This window comes from Lissotriton vulgaris, chromosome 11 (genome assembly GCF_964263255.1).
Source record: "Lissotriton vulgaris chromosome 11, aLisVul1.2, whole genome shotgun sequence".
NCBI lineage: Eukaryota > Metazoa > Chordata > Amphibia > Caudata > Salamandridae > Lissotriton > Lissotriton vulgaris.
Window position 1 is genome coordinate 488294306 of NC_141699.1, and position 23250 is coordinate 488317555.

The 23250-nt window shown below is 43.7% G+C and overlaps 1 protein-coding gene across 2 annotated transcripts in view; it reads right to left on the reverse strand.

The window, feature by feature from the left end:
• The window catches only part of GOLGA7 (golgin A7), a 136671-nt gene extending 115417 nt beyond the window's left edge, over positions 1–21254 (reverse strand). Inside the window, exon 1 of one of the 2 annotated variants that reach the window (XM_086943559.1) lies at positions 21112–21254. The gene's annotated coding sequence lies outside the window, so the exon portion shown is untranslated. Of the gene's footprint in view, positions 1–20972; positions 20995–21111 lie in introns of those variants that run through there. The other variant, XM_086943560.1, reaches the window with a different exon arrangement.
• Positions 21255–23250: the final 1996 nt, after the last annotated feature.

Genomic DNA, 23250 nt, shown 5'->3' on the forward strand with positions numbered 1-23250 from the left:
GGGCATTGGAGTCTTCTTTGGTCCCCTGTTGCAGCCCCTACTTGTAATGCACCCAAAAGGCACCAAAAAGTGAGTGGAGAAGGAAAAGAAGCAACAAAGCAAGCTGCTAAAGTTCAATCAGTTCAGGCGAAGTAAAATGATGGAATGTTTTGCTCAAATTTTGTGTGTATTGCAGTGCCCAAGCACACAATAGTTGGGGTATTTCGGTTATGGTCTCAATTGCTTCCTTTGAAATAAACATCATTATTTTCACAACAGCTCCAATCGGTCTCGCCTGCTAGACTCCTCCCCCCCACCCTAACACAACGAGTGGCCATACTAAAATGGAATGATTTGCAAGACACAGATTGTAAGATAACAACAACAAAAAAGATTACATAAAATAAGACTAGCAGAAAGGGAGCGTGTTATATCTGGATCCAAAGGAACAACTTTGAGAAAGCCTATTTATTACTTGAATATATCATCTGGAGCTGCAAGCCATAACCGGGCACAATGTACGATTTTGGTATGTGCTCTTCATTTAAAGATTTAGTTTGGGTGTTCCCCACATGGCGCGTATATGAGGAAAAGGATTCTTCATATAACCGTGTCTGGTGCTTGCATAAGGATAGCACCTTAAAAACAATTACATATTTGTAATAGTTACCCATATATTGAACAGCAATAAACTCCTGACTGTACTTAAGTCAGACGCATTGATGCAGTCAAATCCTGTTTCTCCCATTTGCTCTTGCTGTTCTTTTTCTGTTGCCACTTGTGCCAAGACTTTAATAACATAGCTGAAATTGCTCGGCTTTATATTGGTTCACTCCCTGCATTTATTAGCCACTTGACTACTGTACATACATTGCATTGTATTCGTGAATTAAATTGTATTAGCATAAGTACAGAACAGGGAACTGAATATGTAATTTACAGAATTCAAAAGATTTTAATATACTGTATTTAATGTCAGCTATGGTTTGTGCATTAGAATGGACTCTCTGAAATTTGAAATAAACTATACTGATGATAATTAGCAAAACATGCCCAGACAATCCGAGGTAGTGGGCAGACTGGATCTTCTATTGCACTTACCAGTGAGCTTCCAAAATAAAAGAACATATTGCCTCAAGCACTAATTGTAAATGTAAAGCATGCACACAATATATCTCACTTACAAACCAAAAAAAGTATCAACATTTTTGTAGAAAGGGAAATGTATTACTTTTCATACAATATTCTTTGCTATTTTTTTGTGACAATGTTTGTAACTTCTTCTCTTTGCTCTCATGCTGTACATAGGCTTCTAATCTTCCACACGCCTGGATTCATATATTACCCCACAGACATGGTTGCCACTGCCCCCACCTTGCTTCTTCTGCTCCCATCTTCCTGCTCATCCAACCAGTCACAGTAGGGTACCTATCAAGTATGAACGGTCTTACACTCAAAATATTCTTTGACTGCAGCTGGGCGATTCTTAACATTTTAGATTTAGATTTAGAACCACAACATTTGGTCTTGTTGACAATACTGTATTAAATAGTTTCATTAGCCTGGTCTATCATAAAACTTTTGTTCTCATACTTTCCCGCATAAAGAACAAACTGCACTATACATCTGTTTTGGGTCAGCTATCTCCTCAGCGGAATGCATACATATTTCGTACACCAGAAGGAGTAGGGAGTAATAAAACATGTTTATGTTGCGTGACATGCTTCATCATTGGGCTGCTTACAAAACACCCCAACATAGCCACGCACAGGGTGGAGCAACAGGGTGGAGGAAGACAATACAACACAAAAAGAAACAAATATTTTCACAGTGGCTTGGAACGATGGTAGTGAAAGTGCAGTGTAATGTGGGTTAAAACTAGTTCGGAAGTGTCGCTGTGCCCAAGACTTTATTCCTGGAATTTCTGGCCAGGTTTAAAAACGTGAAGGATGAAGGTGATTGGGAGATACTATGTGCTTATAACACCCCCTCCGTTACTGCCAGGTGGTCAAAATGTTTCGGCAGTAAGTGTATGCCCCAGTGTAGGGTCACGCCGGCCTTCATCAGGACTCTATCCGTTGGCCGACGCGGCCCCACCAGCGGATTAGAACGCCTGCACCGCAGCGAAATTGCTGCCGCGGTGAACGGGTTAAAGGAAATCGCAACTTGCCACCAACTTGAAGTTGGTAGTAATTTGCGACTCCTTAAGGAATTATCGCAATTTGCGAAGCCTAGTAGCATAGCCTTTAGGGAATCGCAAATTGTGATTCTCTAAATGCTAGCGCGAAATGAGGGATCGCAAATTTTGTGATTCCTTATTTTGCAAGTATGTATTTGCCTACCTAAATAGCACACAGCCAAATTGCAATCGCAAACGCTGATATTCTGCGAATTTCAGCATTTGCGATCGCTATTTTGCTTGCTACATCTGGCCCTAAGTGATTTGCCCAGAATCACAGGCTGTTGAGACTCATTGCAGAGACTCGAGCTGGTTCCCCGTCTTCGAGGTCGACTGCTTTAGCCTTAAGGCTACATCCTCTCCCATTCCCTTCACCATATCACGTATATGTTTTGAACACAAGTTAATGTGAGAAAATGGCACAGGTCAAGTCATATGGAAGGTTCTGTTCGACCAAATGTTTCAAATAGTTTTTTAAGGTTTTTAATCCATTTTAAATATTTGTTATGTTTTTGTCAACTGCATGTGGTTTTGTGCTTACTTTTTTCTTTCTTTACTAATCTTCCCTTTAGTTTCGGTCTATTTAAAATTTGGCCTAAACATTAGTTTAATGTTCATATATTAAAAAGTGATATTTTACATATTGTATTATATATGTGTCGTATGTTTATTTAATATTCTTACACCCCTGACGAAGTTCACGTAAATGAAGCGTTCTGTGTTACCTTAAAAGAAAAATAAAGATTTGTGGAACTCATAATTGATTTGACGGATATAAATATATTGGACTTTGATATTGCAGTGCACTCCATGTGCGATTCTTGGATTGTCCTGACCTTTGGGTTGCACCTTTGGAGCAGGAGGTGCAGTGGTTGGGCACTCAATAATATATGTAAAAAAAAAAATTAGGACAAGGAGGGAGGTGCAGTTTTTTGTGCTTTGGTTCACTGCTTCATTCTGTCTTCATACCTACCACACACTACCACTGAACCAGCCAAAGTAGTATTTGTGTTAAATGACTGTTCTTTACATTCACAAGTGTCATCACGTAGTCTCTCGCTCCTGACCACACACATCCACCTTCTCAGCTGTAAGAGCAGAACTAAGTACTTTCCTAGCTAATTCACCTTATGCCCCCTCTTTCCAACATCCTTGACATCTACTTATCACTTTTATCTCTTCCTATACCCTATGTAATGGCAGGGTTTTTGGCTCTATTTAGCAGTGATATAGACTTTAATCTTGCTCACATCTAGGATAGGTATTCTTAGCTTGTGTTGGCCCTTTTAAGCCCTTTTTCCAGACCTAGAAGAGGATAGCTGCTTAATATGATGATAGATCCCTTATTCTTGACTCTAATCTGTCTATTGCCTATTGGCTTTGACATTCTTGCGTATAGTAGAGGTTGGATCCTGTGGTCCTGACTTTATATTACACATTGGTATGGTTTATGTAGGTATTCTGACAGAGCTAAGGGGTATTTCATCCTTTTCAGGCCTACAGGCCTAGAACTAGAGGGACTCCATCTTGATGGAGCTGAGAGGCTTTTTAGAGTAAAGGTAAAGTTTATAGTTAAAGCTGTTGTTCGCCCTAAGCGAACCGGAGAGAACCGGCCAGAGCTGAATCTAATCAGGAAGTGTTCCTGGGCTCAGGTCTCTAGACGAAACAAGCAGACTGGTCACTGTGGGAGCGTCTAGCGCAAGGAGCCTGGTGCATGGGATTGGTGGGAGGAAGCTGCTGGCTGGAACTTTCCATGAGGAAACAGCATTCTATATCAGTGAAGTGCAGAGGCGGAGTCAGGGAGTTGAGTGGAATTGGAGGAGCGGAGAGGAGTCAAGCTGGAGTGGTAGAAGAGTGAGGAGCTGTTGGAGTAGGAGAGAGAGAGAGGGTTCAAGCTAGAGAGAGCTGAGTTGAATTGGAGGAGCAGAGAGTGTTGGTAGAGTTGGAGGAGTGGAATTGCAAGAGGAGAAGAGACAGGACATGCTTGGAACAGAGAGAAGACAAACAGACAGTCAGTGAGCTGGAACTGAAGGAAGCAGTCAGAAGCAGTTACTTATCAGGAGGAGGTGTGAATAGCTGGAGTCTGAAGTAATGCCTTTTAGAAGAGACTGAGGAGAGATCGTGGATTAACCTGTGGGAGCAGCTGGAGTTAATTGGACATTGGCACAGAGATCGTATCCAGAAGGAACAAGCTAGTGGAATGAAAGAGTATCAGAGCGGCAGAAACCATTAGGCTGAAGCTGGAAGGTGGAGAGAGTCCGTGGGGGAGAGAAGTCCAGTGCAAAGTGATCAGCGCAGAGGTGTATCCAAGAGTGCAGGAGAGAGAGAGTCTGAGATGAGCCAAGGCACAGACGAGAGAGGAACCCAGATGACAGCTAGAACAAGACTTCACACTAATCAGGTGATAGCGTTCCTGTCATATTAGTTTACTTCACACTTACATCTTAATCTTATCTTTATTCCCTAGGCTTTTGTATTGCTAATCCTTTTCCTTGCAGCGGTGTGTTCTATCTATAGTCTTTGTCAGTTACATGTGGATGTGTCCATTACAATACAGATCTGTGTAGGTGTTTATATTGTTAATAAAAACCAACCCCAGTTCTTAGTGAACTGAAATGTGCCTTGTATTCTTGTTCAATCCGGGTAAATGGAGCTTCTAGTTGATGATTGTTTATATGAACGGATGTGTAATCCCGATCAGGTAAGTGGTGATCAAATAAATAGGGAGCGAGTGGACCTTTGATGCCAGGAGCAGAAGGCACATATTATTAATTGGCTAACTCCTAATATTGTAGTAGCAAGCCCTTAGTGAATAGGGAGAGAGAGAGACTTCCCAACATATAACTGAAGGTGTTCATAGGAATGTGGTCGTCGTTGATATACGGCGTTAATGAGAGCGTTGGGGAGGATTACCAGCGTGTAGGTTCGCCGGATTGCGACCGTGTGTAAGTGAGAGCGTTGGGGGGGGGGGGGGATTACCAACGTGTAGGTTTGCCGGATTGTAAACCGTTTGGAAAAAAAGAGAGCATTGGGTTCTGCAGGCCCGTGTGTAGACACACCGGATTGTGTGTCATATCTGCCCTGGGGTAGATCAGTCTGGGTCGGAGTGGCCGCGAGACTAACTGATGTGAATAAGATATGGTAGAAAACCTATGCATGTTTATTGCTATTTCCCCATCCTTAGGTACGACTTGTACATATATATATATATATATATCTATATCCATTGTGAATACGTTCTAAGGAGGGAGGTGAGTACGTTCTGGCTGGGTTAGAGGGGCCCCTAGGGGCTGATCCCATCTAATCAGAAAATCCGGCCATTACACCCTATTTCCTAGAACTTTCCAACCCCCATTTCCTCTACAACCTACCTCCCCATGACCCTTCCCTATATCACACCTGTGACATGATCACTGTACCTCAGTGATCAAGCAGGACATGAAAATACTTCTCAAGTACTTTATAAATACTGCAATATGATACTTAAACAAGGTATCTATCTCCTTCCCAGGTCTAATTTTTCTCACTCATGTCACTCTGCTCATGTCTGCTGTTATTGCTCTGCTTCGTCAACAAATCTTCCTCTTTAGTCCTCTTACTCTCCTGCTGCTGTGGATCCCCTCCTTCTGATCCATTGCTACAAAGTACCCATGTATCACACCTCTGGCCCAGTTCCATTTTCCAGTATGTTGCCAGTTATATGCAGTTGACACCATTCCATTTTTGGGGGGGGGGGTGTGTATGCAATACATACCATAGACCTGATAGCAGTTCCACCAAGGTCATTGGCGTCATACTTTGTTTTGTCACGTACTAAAGTTACAGCAGTAAACATGGGGTTTTGCAAGAAGGCGCCAACATTAAAAAAAAAAGTTTCCACATGAAATTGAAAATTAAGTTACCGGTATATGAAAAACAACTTTTTTTTATGGTGGCTAACAAAAGCTTCAATGACATGTTTTAAATAAAGGTGTAATTATAGCTTTATTAGGCTCCTAACCTCACAGGATTGTTTCCAGACTAAAGCACTCACACAAGAGGCATGAAGAGGTGTGAGCTTTCTAAACCTGGCCATCAACAGCCACACTTAGAGATTAGGAAGAGAGACAAAAGGGTGGCTTTAACTAAAGGGCCCTTCACACTCTGAACAAGCATTGGAAATGCAATAGGTCTCGCATTAGAAAAGTTGGAGCTATTGGTTCTGTAAATTACAATTTTTTTTAATGTGTTGGTCTTGAAAATAGCCAAATTAATAGCTTTGTCATTTACAATGCCAATACTTTAATCTTTTTCAAATGTGACACCTATAGCATTTGTAATGCAACATGTTTTGTATGTATGCAATTAAATGCAAAAAAAACAAGAGAGACAGCCCGCAAAAAAATTGGCGCGAAATGAAGACAAGGCACATGTAAGTGAGGGCAAGTAAGACCTTTCAGTGTGTCTAAATACTAAAACACACGATACTTTAGAGACCTAATGTGTTCTAAATTTGCAAGGAGTGATGTGTTTGGCTTCATGGTGACAGGCTTGAATCTTAGTGGGTCCACTTGACCATTATCCTTCAGCGGTCGGACAAACATAGTGCATTGAGTTGGGTAATTGCAAACGTCTTTGTAAGACACGTTATTATAAAACGGGAGTCCACTGAGTTTAAGAATGCTAGACTTGTGTGCTAAAGCTGTTGTATACCAGTCTCAACAAAACGATTGCACGTGAATCTCCGATATATGATATGCATCTAATTGGTCTGTTCACACTTGGGGCCATTGTGTCATGCTGCCCTCCCGATATACACAAAATCAGTGGCAGATCGGCAATCGACACACTGTGTGGAATGGAAGTGTGGAGAATAGGGGAGAGTGGGTAATGTAAAACAAAAACACCCATTAAAGCCAATTCTAAGCATGGGGGATGCAGGGAAGCTAATTTCTGTTTGCTGAACTGTGTTGTCACGGGTAGCGCTTGGAGGGAGGATCAGGAGGCAGGATAGAGGGAACTGATAGGGTTTAGACTGAGGCAAAAGCGCGGCAGGGGGAGCGGTGGGCAGTAATTTAGGCAGCTAAAGAAGAGATAGCGAGGGGTCTGTTTACAGGGTGAATGGGGGGGCGAGGCCATCTAAATGAAGGATTTTTTTCCAGATAGGGAGAACAGGGTGGGTGATGACTATAATCCAATAGGCGGTCCCTCACATCGGGTCTGTGCGTTACGGGGTTGGCACCATTCCGACAATACACGGACTAATTTAATGTTACAAACATAAGGAGAATACAGTTTAAGAAATGGACATAGCAGCCAAGGTTTTGGTTTGCTAAGTGTGACATTTTCAGTGGGGTGACGTGTTAGCCGCTGTGAGTGCTGCTGACCGGCGGCAGGGGTTGGGTAGTGAAGTGGGTTTGTGAAGCGCTCTGACACCTTCGGGTAAAGTCTGCGCTATATAAACAAGTTGTGAGGAGCCTGGAAAAAATAAATAAAAGGAAACACGGCCTGGCGGCCGTGAAACTTAAAGTACTGAGTCAGAGCGTGTGTGCAGGGAGAGAGAGGGGACGTGCTGGCGGCTGGGGAGGGGGAGGAGAAATGCGAGTAAGGCTGTGTGAGGAGAGAGAGAGGGGAGGTGCTGGAGGCTGGGGAGGGGGAGGAGAAATGCGAGTGGAATGGAAGTGTGGAGAATAGGGGAGAGTGGGTAATGTAAAACAACAAGGCTCGGGTGTTTAAAAGCTCTGCCCTAGGAATAGCAGGCTTCAGGCGTTAGTAGAGTTTGCCAACCTGCTGACACATCCAGGCCCGATACAAGAACAAAGCAACAGTTCAGAGAGGGTGCGCACCAAATTTGCCTATCAACAACCTCCCACCCACCCCTGAAAATGTTATCTTTTCATACTTTTCATAGAGCGTGCATGATAGGTGTTTGCGGAAATCAAATTTCAAAAGAAATATATCAAAACAAGATTTGCTATGCAAAGCAGGTGCCTGTAATCTGCACCGACACGAAACGCCAGGACTTGCTTCCTGCTGCTTGTGTTTCAGCTGCTGTGGTGTTTTTTTAGCTGATAAAATAGCTGAGTGCGGAGCGTGGGCTACAGAGATGTGTGGGATCCAAACGTCACAGATTCAGATCTTGGCAGGGCACATTCGGGATCTCATCCTTCCGGTGATTGCTCAGCCAAATAACTTGCAGTATAAAAAGCTCTAGAGGCCCAACTCGCAGATATCTTGTCTGTGAATATATCAGACTTGTTCTTCACATACTCCTCGATTTCGAGGTTTAAGTCATATAAACGGAGCAAGGAGTAGTGAATCGATATTGAATGTTTAACTGTTGTGCTTGCCGTACAAACTTCCAACACCCGCCAATTGAAAAATCTCACACGAACGTTTTATTGGAAATTAAACATATATATTTTGTAATTGTTTAAAGTTCCTCTTGATGACCGAAGCCAGAGGCCACGATTGCTTGGCCCATATGGAATGAACAGCAACACGTGAAACAAGCAAAGGACGAATCACTCTCAATCCAAACAAGAAAAGTAAAATAAAAGGGAGACACGGCCTGGCGGCCGTGAAACTGCAGGGAGAGAGAGGGGAGGTGCTGGCGGCTGGGGAGGGGGAGGAGAAATGCAAGCCTGGTTGTGTGCGGGGAGAGAGAGGGGAGGTGCTGGTGGCACCAAGCTGGGGAACAGATGGCGATTTACTGGCGATATGATGGATGTGCACGCGCATTTTAACTCATTGCGCTTGCGCATTGAGCTAAAGCGCACATGCACTGCATCAAATCGCCAGTAAATAGCCTGTCTAGTTAAACTTCTGTTTAAGCCCCTATAGTCTCGCTCCGCTTAATGTGCATGTGCATTGACAGGCGAGACCTAAAAACCGAAGCTGCAGTTACACTCTTTACCCCCACTATCTACTAAATGGTTGTGTTCAGGAAACCAAATCAGCAGCTCTTGGGGAAAAAAAAGAATCTGACAGAATTTTTACAGAAAGTGCCATCTACTCCTTCCCCACTTCAGTGCCTAATCCTCCTCCCTCCAATGTCAGCGATACACTTCTACTGTCTGGGAAAAAAACTGGAAAAACAACTTCACTTCCATTTTGCGTGCATGAACAAGTCGGGGACTTCCAAAATTGAACCCAAGGGCCTCCATCACTCTAGCTCATTCACATGCATGCCATGCATGCCATGTACCACACAGACCCCATAAAAGGAACAAATACAACATTCAATTAGAATGTTCACACAAGGATCGGGATAGGGCATTGACGCAGAACTTACATGAGTGGGCAAGTAGGTTTCCACTCCAGTAACACAAATTTTTTTTTTAACTCATTGCAGCTACTGATTTACAAAACACCTTGATGAATGATAAACGACTGAAGCGTGAGAGAAAGGGGGTGCACCAGTCCACGTTTTTGCATCTGCCTTCGCTTCTGCTCTGCTTGGCTCTCTGTTGCAGTCGCGCTGGCTCCGGCGCTGCTGCTCTCCTGAGGCTCCCGGGAGTTCATCTGATCTCCGATCTCTTTGTCGAAGCCGTCGAGCCGCCGGGAAGCTGTCGGAGCCCGCCTGCAGCCGCACTGGGAAGCTGCTTGGCCGCGGGTCGTCCAGCTAATGTGTGCCTGCCTGCCTTTGCTGTGAACGGCCGCGGTGAGCCCAGGGCGGGCGGGGCAGGTGAAACGAGGCAAGGCAGGTGAGGCTTCACTCGGCAGGATGAGGCTGAGGCCGTGGCGGGCTTTGTGATCCCTGGGAGCAGTCTAAGGTATTTTTTAGCCAGAGGGAAGCTGCGTGCTTGTGGACCACAGTACAGCCTGTAGCTGCCAAGCTGCCCTCATTGCTCAGGATTTGCGCATGTGTGAGGAGAAGGAGGAATCACGATTGTCGGCAAGCAAGTTTGTAGCAGTCTGTAGCTCTGGGCCAACGCAAAAAAACTCGGAATACGGCAAGGACCTGACCCGGGCCATCCCAGGGTCGAGCTACCAGGGGGGACGAGCAGTTGAGCGGTCTGGTGGCTGAGTGGAGGCGGAGCTGTGCAGTACGGGGGTTGAGCAGCTGAGCAGGTTGGTGCAGCTTCCTTGCTTCCTTGCGCCCCCGTTTCCCTGCTTTCTCCGTTTCTCTCCCAGCATCCCAGCATCTGTACCGCTACAGCCACTTCCCCACCCGTGGCCTCTCTGCCTCCTGCAGACCTGCTTACTCACCCTTACTCTCCCTACCCCCGCTCCGAAATTAGTGGGTCACCGGGGGGAGCCACGGTGCGATAGGAGTGGGAGAGACTCCAGTGAAGCAGAGAAATCAGTGGTAGTCGGGATACCTCTGTAATGTCTCTGTAGTGTCTGTGTGCATGTTCCCTCGTGAACCGCTGCGGACAACGCGGTGCTGAGGGGCAGCCCCGAACTTTGAACTCTGAAAGTGAGAGAGGACTCTCGAGACTCTCTGTGCTCCGTGGAGCGCCCGCGACGGGAAATCAGCCACAGTAGTCACATCAGCCAATCTGCAGTTCGCACCAATAAACAGTAAACAATAAAACAGTAATCCGCACCTGTACCGCATCAGTAAACCGGGTTACAGCGACTTCTCATAACCGGACCACAACCGAACGACAACTAGGGGAGGCCAGTGCAGCCTTGCCATCCCTCTGCCGCGGGGTTCCTTGGAGCAGCCCTGTGCCCACACCTCAGCCACAATTAAGGCAAGACTCTTCAGAACCTTATAGAACTGCCTCAGGGCTGCTCAGTTTGACCAGAGAAATCGTTAGAGGCAGCTGCGAAGTAAGAGCCCGGGGTGGTGGTCCAGGCTGGTCTGACTAGGTCCGACTTTGCCAGTGGCCCCCCCTGCGTGCCCCGCTCGCTCCAGCTACCCTTCAGTGGCTCTCCAACAGAAGGGTGCAGGCTCCTCCCAGACGGCAGCTGATTCAACCTCCTGTGAGCCGTGCCCAAGCCGCCCCGCTCCACCAAGTAACGTACCCCAGCTTGAAGTTGTAAAGGGTGGTGGTGGTGGTTCTTATTAAGGAAGGTGGTAAGAATGAGATCCGGGAAAATACGGCAGGAGATAAAAAAAAAAATCCTAAAAAAAAAAAAAAAAAAAAAACGGAAACGAAGTCCAGGGCATACCAAAAAACGGAAAAAAAGCCGTACAACAAAGAGAGAGACCAATATCTGCATCTGAACAGTCAACAACCAGTCCGAAAAAAATTGGAATTGACATTTTTTTTTTCCTAAAGGACCCCATGGCGGCCATTTATGGCCAAACGCAAGAACAAGTCCACTTACCAAGTCCAATAATACCAGCAACAAGGAGAAATAAGATGGAACAGCTGCAACCAATGAGTATGAAGGAGGAAAAATAAGTACAGAAAATCTATACTGAGAATGATCCCCGAACAAACCAACAAACCAGTTACAAATTTCTCAGACTACAGCCAAGTCAAAAAGCAATTCTGAAGATTGTAAGTCAGTCAGTCGTGGTATCAGCCCAAATGCACAAGAACAATTCCCAAGTTCACGAAGAAGAAATCGAAACGAGAATGGATAAGGACAAGGACAATCTAACAACAAAGGAAGAAAAAAAAGTTGGTTGAGCATATTGCCATACAAGAGGACACGTGGCCAACCTCCTCTTCCCTACCTGACGATATAAGTCTGGACAGACAAATTGAAATAGAAAAGCTCACGCAATCCCAATTGGAAATAGAAAAGCTCACGCAATCCCAATTGGAAGAAAATCCGAAGAATAAACAAGGTTTGCAAGCCAGACATAGTCCAGTACAAGATAAGGAAATGGACCTTGGTGGTAAAGAAAGGCTGGAATCCACACCATTACATTCAGATAAAAACCCTGACAAACATGATGAGATCTATGAAAAAACCATGGAGTGAAACACTACTAAATACCTTGGATCAGGCAATTAAGGCCCTGAACTTCCAGTCTGATAAAATGGATGTTCAGATCGATCTAATAAACCTTATTGCTGGCCACATTTCAGGTATAAACACCAGATTGGACCACATGGCAACCCTGTTACCGAGGAGGGTAGATAAGGTACAGCACATAGATCTCTCCCAGCCAAGCTGCGTATGTGGTAAACTGGTGGACAAATTGTCAAACCTACCGGAAATACTAAAGGATATCCTAAGGGCAGTTCAGTCATCAGTAGTAAAATAAAAATAACATGAGCCCTAGAGGGGTAAATGAAATTGATGAGGAAAACGGGAATCCAAATGAAGTTAAAGAACTTCACCAAAACAACGACCTTGAACAAGAGACAAAAAAGACAAACGACGAACATCTAGATCGTAGAACTTGTCAAATTGATGGTACACAAAGTGCAATGGACAACATAAAAACAAAGGAAGGGGTGGACCCAGCTCAAGGATCCACCGCCGATAAATGTTCATGCGTACCCTATCTTTCACCATACCACCTCAAGGAAAGAGAAATTACCTTCTGAAGCAAACGTTTCAAAGTATATAGACAAGGTCCCAGATCAATCAACCCAGTCAGGCACAGAGAATGGATGCAGTTCGACTAATGAATTATCAACCAGTTACATGTCCGCACAGCTAAACCACACACAAGGAAGTAAAAATTTGGCAACTCAAAAACATAAACATAAAATTACAAGATAAAGATTGGCCCAAAGTGGAAGGCGAAGAAAGGCGATTAGTCCAAGAGGACTATGGAAATCGGGTAGTCATGATACAGCAGATATACGAAACCCCAACATGTGAAGTAAAGGCGAAGCGAGATATGTGGACCCAAAACTACCCGAAGAAGGAGGAAACACAACATAAAGCAAGCGACAAATCTAGCCAAAGGCAACCCAAAACAAAAGTCGACAAAGATGGAAAAACAAGAACACCGATAAAAATAAAGTCAAATGTCCATGGTCGAACCTGCAACCTTCCTCAAACAGACCAACATATACTTCATACACAGACACCCAAAAACACAAAGAATGATAAAGGTGAAGATAAAAAATACAAAGAGAATAAATTGAATATATGTAGGACCATTGTACCAATCTCTCAGCAAAATAGAACAGCTGATACAACTGGAGAAAGATCAAAAACATGCAGGGGCTAGGTAGAATAATAAATGCAAAGGGAGAAAGAATAGAAAATAAACAACGGCAAGTTGAAAAAGAGGCAAATTTGGTACCCCAATCACAAGGAGAAACTACTGAAAAATTGTCATTTGTACGGGTATACCAGACAACTGGCGGACAAGACTTTTTGAACAGAGGAAATATAATGCGGCTTTTGAAAGAAATTCCAGAATTAGATGATATATTATCACAAGATCTTTTGTCAGTAGAATTTAAAAGCAATAAAAACAATCCAGAGGTAGAGGAATCCTTAACTACCTGGTCATCCAAGGACATAGTAGATAGAATATTCGCTGATCCCCTCCAATGGGGATGTGGCAGGACTCACATAAATGAACAGCTTCAAAATGCCGCCTGACGATTACAGGCATCTGAGGAAGGCCAACAAGAGGCCGAAATGCATTATGCCTCTCGATCTTGAAATAAAGCGCTTTCCCAAGCCGTCCCCCGTGTGGCCTCCGCTCTTTGTTCAGTTGAGAGGAGATGTTAGAATATTCGCTATGTGTACATCCTTTGAAGAATGGGGTATCGGGCTGAGGAGTCATCAACGGAACAAATACCCATGTCCCCTTTTAAAAAACATCAAAATAGGAAAGACAGAAATGGAAGAGGGAAAACCCCAGAAATCATGCCTAAAGAGTGCATGTTCAGTAACCCCACAAAAAACATCACAAAGTATAAGGAGACAGGTAAAATCAGAGGAACAAGGATGCATGTTGGAAAAGAGCACTGACTGGTCTTCGGTTGCAAAGGTATTGAGTAATAAGAGTTCCTAGCAAGCTTAAAGAGATAAGTGAGAATAATAAATTACAGCTACGGATAACATTTTGCAACAAAAAGGAATCGGGAGGAAATCCAACATGTAAGGACCAAACAATCTCCTTGAACTTACATACGATCAGCATTTGTTCTTGGAATGTGCATGGCTTCAACAATATAGGGCAAGATCAAGAAACCGCGAAATTCTTGGAACAACATGACCTAATACTATTACAAGAAACCTGGAATTTGAGCCAAGTATCCATCCCCGGTTACATAGAGTTTCATGTTCTAGCCGAAATATTCTCAAAATGTGGCCATCCGAGAGGAGGCACAACAACATACATCACCCAGCAATATAGATGGCAAGTGGAAGAAGTAGAAACAGGGTTAAATTGGTTACAGCCAATAAAACTCACAGTGAAGCCCGATTCAAAACTAGACATTGACAACCTATTAGTACTCAATGTCTACATACACCCGGAAAAAAAACAGAAAAAGGAAAAACTAATAACATTAATGACTTTGATCCGGGCACTACAAAGTTCACCTGAATCATACTCAATGATCATCTCAGGAGACTTTAATAGTAATTTAACAAAAGATAATAACATAACTCAAGATTTAAGAGACCTGGGCCTTGCAATTTTTAGTGGCAATGAAAAGTGGGAAAGAGTTACACCAATAACCTTCCTAAGCGGCAATCGGAAATCATCAATAGATTTCACAATAGTGAGCAATAACCTGATGCCGATGGTAAGCACTTTTTTTGTGGAGCAACGCACAGAAAGTGATCACTTCCCACTAATTACCAAAATTAAAATCTTGACTAACAAAATACAAAAAGTAAATACCGTTATTCAACATACTGAAAAATTCAACCTACGGAAACTGAAATGGGGTGGAAAGAATATAAAACCAATAATGGACAAATTCAAAAAAGAATTGCTCAAATTCACATTAAAAGAAAAAGAAAACCCTATAAAAACATGGGAACATTATGTGACGTCTTAACCCGAAATCCCCCAACCACGAAATTGAATAACGCAAGACTCAATACCGGGAAAAAGTCATGGTACAACATCACCCTTCGGGAGGAAAAGCGGAAAATCTCACGTGAAATTCGGAAGCACGTAATAACAATGAAAATCGCTAAGAAACCGGATAAGGCGAAATTAAAGGCCATGCGAAAAAAATATAGGATTTTGCTGAGTAATGCAAAAAAATCATACCAAGAAGGAATCTGGACAAAACTATTAATCGCTGGTAAATACAAAAATGGCCGGACATTCTGGGGTATCATAAATAAACTGACAAAGGGAAACCTTCTAAGACAAGAGGCAGGAATTGGAGAAAATAAGTGGATCCAGTATGTCAAAAATATGTTTATTGACAGGGAGGACGGACAAAAATGTCATGGCAAAAATGAGTGCGAAATATGTGCAAGAAACCTGGAACATGCGAAAAATATTTTAGAAACAGGAGAAATTCCGGTAAAAGATATGAGGAAGTCATCACATGATAAAGAAAATTGGACCAAAGTTAATACCGGTAATAGGCCAACCATATCATCAAATAAATCAGAAGATTCGATACCAAGTCCAGACACCCTTGTAACTGTTGAACAGCTACACGGAATAATAAAACGCCTGAAAACAGAGGGGGCAGCAGGTCCTAAGGGGCTCCCAAACCCCATTTTCAAACATGCTCCTGAGTTCTGGGCAGAATACTTAACACCACTTTTTAATTTAATCTACAACCTGAATACAATTCCTAAGTCTTGGAGTGGGAGTATAATGCACCCTATTTTCAAGCAAGGCGATCATAATGAGCCGGGGAACTATAGGCTGATATTGCTGATGGACGTGGAGGCGAAATTATACGGTTCTTGTTTATTGCTGCACCTCCAAGACTGGATGGAGAACACAAAGATAATACCCATATTCCAAACAGGTTTTCGGCCAAGGACGGGCACACTGACAAACCTAATAACCCTGGCTCTCCTGAAGAAAAAAGCAGAAACAAAGAAGACCAGATTGTTTGCGTGTTTTATAGACTTACGAGCTGCTTTTGACAGGGTGAACCGAAATAGATCATGGGAAAAATTAAGATCATGGGGATTACCGAAGAACCTATTGGAGGCAATAATAAGCCTGTGTAGTGAAACATGGGCAAGAGTTAAATTGGGAGACGGTATCAGTATTACGGACGAAATTAGCACGAAACAGGGCTTAAAACAAGGCTGCGTCCTGGCCCCCAGCTTATTCAATCTTTACATGGCGGATATTGTCGGACACATGCAGGTGGGGGGAGGACATCCACCGAACTTGGCAAAAACCCCAATTCCCTTCCTGCAATATGCGGACGATATTGTTGTCCCGAGTCAAACCCCAATAGGTCTCCAAAGAATGATTAACAACCTGTTAACTTACTTGGAGCACGAAAGTTTGGAACTAAATATAGAGAAAACCAAAGTGGTTCGTCTGGTGGACCCGAAAAAAATCAACATTTAAATGGTACCCAAATAGTACCCGAATAAAGGAAGAAACATCCTACAAGTACTTAGGTCTAAAACTGGGGCGAGGCTTAGCTAACAAGGATCATAAAATAGACCTAAAGGCAGAATCACAATCCTTGATCTATGCATTCCGGCAATTACAGAACAAATTATGTTGTCCAAATTATACACACCTGCTTAAAGTGATGAAATTGCAAACCTTACCTACTTTGTCATATGCATTAGTCACCTGGTGTGGCAAAGAGGCGGGGTTGTTGAACATCCTACAAGCAAATACATATAAGGCACCTTTAAATCTCCCAAAATCAGCCTCACCTGCGCAGGTTCGCCTAGAATTTGGCCTGCTAAATAAGAAGTTTCGCAACATGGGTACTTTTGCGAAACTTTGTCATAAAGTACGTCTGTCAGAGGAAGGCTCACTGGATAGCCTGTGTTGGTAAGAAATCGAAATCCAGCAGAAACAGCATACACCACGCAGTTGGGGAGATTTCTTGAACGAATCTTTGAGTTGCATAGAAATCCAATCGACATGGGATTCGAGGCCGGATAGAACCAGCTTCGACAAAATAACAATGTCAAATGGAAATCCTACTTGGAAGACAAATCAATAATTTCGAAACGACAACATGGGTGGACAGTGATAAACTCATTCATTGTCCGGGATAAAGCCGCAGCCTTATTTAGAAAGTCACTTTAATACGACACTAAAACACAGATATATAGAACATCGGCTGGGCTAACAGCTTTCAAAGGACTTGTTACCATCCTGGAAAGGTAGTTACACGGACCCTCATTGTCGCCTATGTGGTTATCAAAATGAAACATTAACCCACCTGCTATGTGTTTGCCCATCTCTTACGGACTTAAGGAGACAGCTTTAAAAAAATATTTTTAATCAACTGAACATTCGAACATGCAGGCAAGCTGTAATTCGATGGGTTGTCCCCCACGTTGGCTTGTAGGGGGGTTAAATACATGATGAAAGCACAATCTCTCATACGACAAGCGGAAATTGGGGAGACGAGAGAAGTTGAAAACGCTAAATCCAACACTTGATAGTATTTATGGCCAAGTAAGAAGAACTCAACTGAAATTAAATAATTTAGAACTTGATAATTTTATGGACTATTCAATTTAACATGACAAAATTCATGCTCATTTTTAACGAATGATTTTCTAATGTATTCTTAATAATTTTTATTAATTGAAAACAATAATATTTTGACTTGACTTTTGACTTGATAAAAGCATGGCCTGTAGGCCATGGTTCACCTAATGCATGGGTACTCACAAACTTTCTCTCAGGGGCCAAATTTACAGTGTGGTTTGTGGCGGAGGGCCGCACTTTTGGGGGTGGGGTCAGTGAGAGAGGGGTTGGGGCTAGAGCAACAAAAAAAACTGACCATGAGGTTGAACACAGGCCCCTGCAGTGGACGCTTTCGTCCACTAAGCCACCAGACCCAGCATACACACATCTCTCTCTCTCTCACTCTCTCCCTCCGTCTCCCTCTCTCTATCTCTCCCTCCCTGTCTCCTTCCCTCCCTCTCTCTCTCTCTCCTTCCCTCTCTCTCTCCTTCCCTCCTCTCTCTCTCTCTCTCTCTCTCTCTCTCTCTCCTTCCCTCCTTCTCTCTATATCTCTCCTTCCCTCCTTCTCTCTATCTCTCTCCCTCCCTCCCTCTGTCTGTCTCCCTCCCTCCGTCTCCCTTTGTCTAACACACTCTGTCTCCCTCCCCCTGTCTCCCTCGCCCTGTCTTCCTCCCTTGGTCTGTGTTCCGTCGGTCTGTCTCCGTCGGTCTGTCTCCCTCGGTCTGTCTCCCTCTCCCTCCCTCGCCCTCCTTCTCTCTCCCTCTGTCTCCCTCTCCCTGTCTAGGCGAGGTGTAATCATTCTATTATAAATGTCTCGAAAAGCAAGTGCTTTTTGTTGCACACATTGAACCACCTCCCTAAGAGTAGGTTGTGAAGGACAGCCTTGCCGTCAGCCAGGGGCAAGCAAGCTTATGTATGTGAGCACCATAAACCTACGTGCCAGGCCAAAGCCCTGCAGGAAATATATCTGGTACATACAGGCACGAAACGCCAGCCATTGAGTTCAAAGGGCTCCCCACTCTTACATCACTGTGATTGCTAGAATGAGGAACATTTGTGTTTGCATAAAGTATCTCTTTTGTGGGCAAAACTCACTTTCAAAATAGGGATTACCACGCTTGAATGAAAACCATCCGCGTAGAACCAATGTAATATGCTCAGATCTCTAAACTAATGCCCAATACTCTTACCCGCCTGAAATACACAGTGTGGATGCCACGGAGCTTACTCTCTTGTTTTACGTAACATGGCTGCTTGTAATCTCACCACACAGTTAAGTATAGTGTCAGGGATATACTAGAGAACCAAAAGAAGCCCTGGTAAACATGCTTACATCAGCCGCGCTCCCTTCGTCTTCTCTCTCAACTTCTCTCATCCATCCACTGTTCCAGAGGAGATAACTCTTAACTGTTTCTCCATGAAGCCTCTTCGTTGAGTATTACTTCCTGTCAACTTCTTATTCGACCTCAACTTCAGCAATGGGGGTTTGGGCAATGTTGGTGACAACAGTATTTCTTATTAATCAATTTATTTTAGTAACTTAAAGGCCTCTGAATTCCCCCACTAAACATCGTGAAGTCGTGGAAAGCGGTTCGAAGGACACTGCAACTCGTAGTCTCTTACTCTTGTTCGCATGAGCTGTTGCAAATTGTCAATCTCAGGGCTACAAAAGTAGGTATGGTACAAACTGATCAAACTTATCGAAGATAATGTTCAATTTGCCAGCCTTGTCTCTAATTCATGGAGAATGGCACAGGGCGGCTGAACATTTGACTGAATATAAATGTTTGGCATTGCACTACCCAGGCGTGCAACGCCCCCCCTCAGCCCCCCTCATCCCCACACCTCATATGTGTCAGCCCGGCTGAGGCAGTTTCCCGGGCGCACACACAGCATCACCCGAGTATTTCACAGGTTTTTAAAAGACCATTTATATGCTAAACGAGGCTTTGTTGTATATCACCTGCCTTAGCGCCCCCTGCATCTCCACTCTGAATATCGCTGCCCATAAAGCAGAGTCTCTTGGAGTCCGCACTGCTGCAACAGGCAGTGTTTGCGGAAACTCTTTAGAAAAAAACTTATAAAAGCAGGTACATGTCTGCAAGGTCCGCGGGCCGCCACAGAAGGCTTGCCGGGCCGTACTACGAGTACCCCTGACCTAATGGGAGGATGCTTTGGGCAACACATTCATGTCCAGGATGCACTCATGTCAAAGGCAGGCTTAGATCTTCACACACACACTAGATTAGCCGAGTGCTGGGTCAAATCAGTATACCAAATACTCAGAGGTGGGCACTCAAGGCAGGGGACACAACTGTATAGGGAGCAGTCCGATTAAATCTCTACTATCCACTTAAATGGGTGCATTGGTGCCCCACATTGGGGGGGGGGGGGGCACTTTACTGACGATACAGTAAAACATGCTATCTGAAATCCAAACAATGTTTCTTTCTACAATTTTAGATCCTCAAACTGCATGCTATCGCAAAAAGCCTACTCCAATTAATGTTCGATTCTTAATATCCTGAATGAAAAATTGGCCTGGACATTAGGCTATTTTTCCTTTTCCTTTCTTTTTACCCTTTACATCTCATTCTCTGCTGGCCTTAACATTTCCGCATGAGGCCCATGCTAAGTTACATGACAGTCTGTCTTACGATCTATTATTGTATTTCTGCAATTGACCACAACCTCTCCAATTATTAAACCATATCACTGCAACTCAACAATTACCTAATCTCTTGTAACGTAATGTACTGTAATCGCATTTATATAGCGCTTACTACCCCTGACGAGGAGTCCAAGAGCTTTGGATTAGTGTTGAATTAGTATAGTAAAATATTAAAGTAATTTGAGTGGTGGATAGGTTAGTCAGTTAATTGGATTCAGAAGGATAGCGTAATGATAGAAGAGGAAAAACACATCGCACCAAATTATTTGATCGACTCACTATTGAGTACACCTAATGGCAGTTAACTGACCATAAATAATCTTGAAGTAAGTAAGGGGATTGCTTTCCTTTACAGCACACAAGTAATACCAATAACGACGTAATCAGTCCACTAACCTTGGGGTACGGAGAAGCATGATACTCGCTGTAAGGAACTTGAATGCTTCGCCGGAGGGTAACAATCGCATTATAAATGCAGTTACAATACAAGGACGTGAAATTACAAGACTCTATATAGACTGAGTGTAGTTTAAAAGCGAAACCTGTTTGTACAGGGCCACCCCTCCACAAAGTGACATGCCCGGAGAAAACATTAAACATATCGCCATTAATTCTTCACAAGACCTTCTTTTTTCTGCCCATATTTTTCTTATTGTTGTCTCATTTGTCCCTCCTTCACATACCTCATCAACAGCCTTGCCCATTTTCATTATCCCTCCCTTCTTCCTATACACCACATATTTTTCGACGACTCTTCCTCCTCAATGCATACAGACATCATCCAGCCTTATAAGAACATCAATTATAGTCAGAGACCCCAACCTTTGCTCCGCGAACGCACCAGACCCGGAGAACGAAATGGTAAACAATCCTTGGGTTCTGCCCTGGACACTCCACTAGCAACTGCTGTGATAGTATAGTTTTCGTCTTACGGCCGGCCGCCGTAAAGTATGCTGATAGACTGGAAGGAACGAACAGGAAGTGAGAACAAGGCTAGTCTGGCAGCCTCACCAATCATCGAAATGAAGGAAGGACAAACCGTCAAATTAAACAGCCAAACTAGTCGGCCGCCTTGGAACGGCAATGAAGTCAACGCAGACGAACAAGCTGTTTTCGGGCACAGTATTAGAAACGAGAGATAAACGGGCGGCCATCTTTCATTGGCAGAACAAGGCAAGAGCTATATATCAAAGCCAGTAAAGTAAACAAAGATGCTTAAATTGAGTAAAATAGCTATGCTGGAATGAATAAAGAAAACATGACTGCCATAATTTTTGTGCTAAGTGACCGATAATCTTTTTTTAACGCATCGAATTTGCTTTATTTGAAACACTAAACCTGCGTTTAATTCGTTATTCTTCGATGAGCCTGCTATGCAGTGCTCTAAATGGGAAAAAATAATTGCAGGTACTCATTAATATGAGCTAGAGGTGTGGCAAGTGGGCGGGGCTAGGGGCTAGAGGAGGGGCTTAGGGCAAGATATGATGATGCATAATAACTTCTGTACCAGTTGCAGCCCATATCAAAACACATGAGAAATGCGTTTTTGTAAACAAAACAGGTTAACTCATTATACAAAATGAAAGCCAAACAGAATGAAATGTTGACAGATCCTTGTTTTGTAATATTTGCTGCTTCCAAATGCCATACTGTTATTTTTTAAGTCTTGCCTAGGTAGTGCCCATGCACAGCACACGAGGGGACCTCATGTAATCGATCTGCTTTTGTCCCCAAAAATGTGCAAGCGTTGCATTGCTTTCAATGCAATGCGTGCACGTTTGACGAATCCCTTGCGGGGAGTGAGCTTTGGCTACATCTGTGTGTATTTAACTTCCAAACAGATGGTGCCCAAGGCTCCCTCCTGCAAGGGAATCGCACTGCCCCTACCCATCCCACTTGTTAACCCGGAGTCGGTTTCACTTTTGCGGCTTGTGTTTCAGCGCTTGTTTTCCTTGCTGAAGGTAGCGTTAGCATGCAGCAGTGCAGCTTAATTGTTCCCAGTGATAGGCACAAAGAACCCGTCTTAAACTTAATTTAGAGGCCTGCCTTGTGAAACAGACAGACAGCGCTGTTTCCCATAAAACCTCCAGTTTCCATCTTGCACCATTGCCCTGCTGTCTGTTTAATGGTGCTACACATGAGCCCATCAGCAAAATGCTGTTTACTCTACATATTGGAAATCACCATATTCACTATTACTGTTACAAAAATGAGGTGTCGCGATATTTAGAAACACTTTGGTTTTGGGGCTGTCTCCCTGCCAGCTGCTGGCACTCAGGGCTGGCTCGAGCCGGCCAGAACATGCGTAGTTACACAAAATTTCACACCTGGCCATGCATAGTCCTGGCCTCACTTCAAACTGCTGTGGCAGAGGTTAAACATTTGTCACGCTAGCTAACCTCCTTTAAACGGGCACCCGCATTGGTTCTGACAAACATAGAGGTAGTTACAGCGAAAACCCTACCGGTTTACACCCCACCTTACTAGCTACATTTATTCTTTCCATTACATCCGTGCTCTTTTCAAATGGTCATGTTCGTATCACATAGAGACCTGGTTCATAAAGAGACCTGTAAATGCAAAAACACTTTGCCTAAACTACATTTCCATCAGAAGACAGGGCTAATATGTCTATTGGAAGTCGGGCTAATAAGTGGCTGCTTGTACTTTGGTGACTCGGACTGTACCATTACACCACCCCACACCAGTCGCTACAGGAGAAGCACATATAAACATATGTGAGAGGTCTCTCAGGGAGAGTAATTGTAACAATCGTTGCCCTCCCTTCAGTTGAACATGGTCCAGGATTTTATTATGTATGTGTGATAGTTCAGTAAAGCATAATGTGCAGCCTCAGCACACCAGTATGTGGTTGCGCAGTCTAGTCATGGCACATCGCGATCATTCTAAACTAGTCGCGAACTGAGATGGCCGTGCCCAGTAGAAAGTGATGTCTTAAGT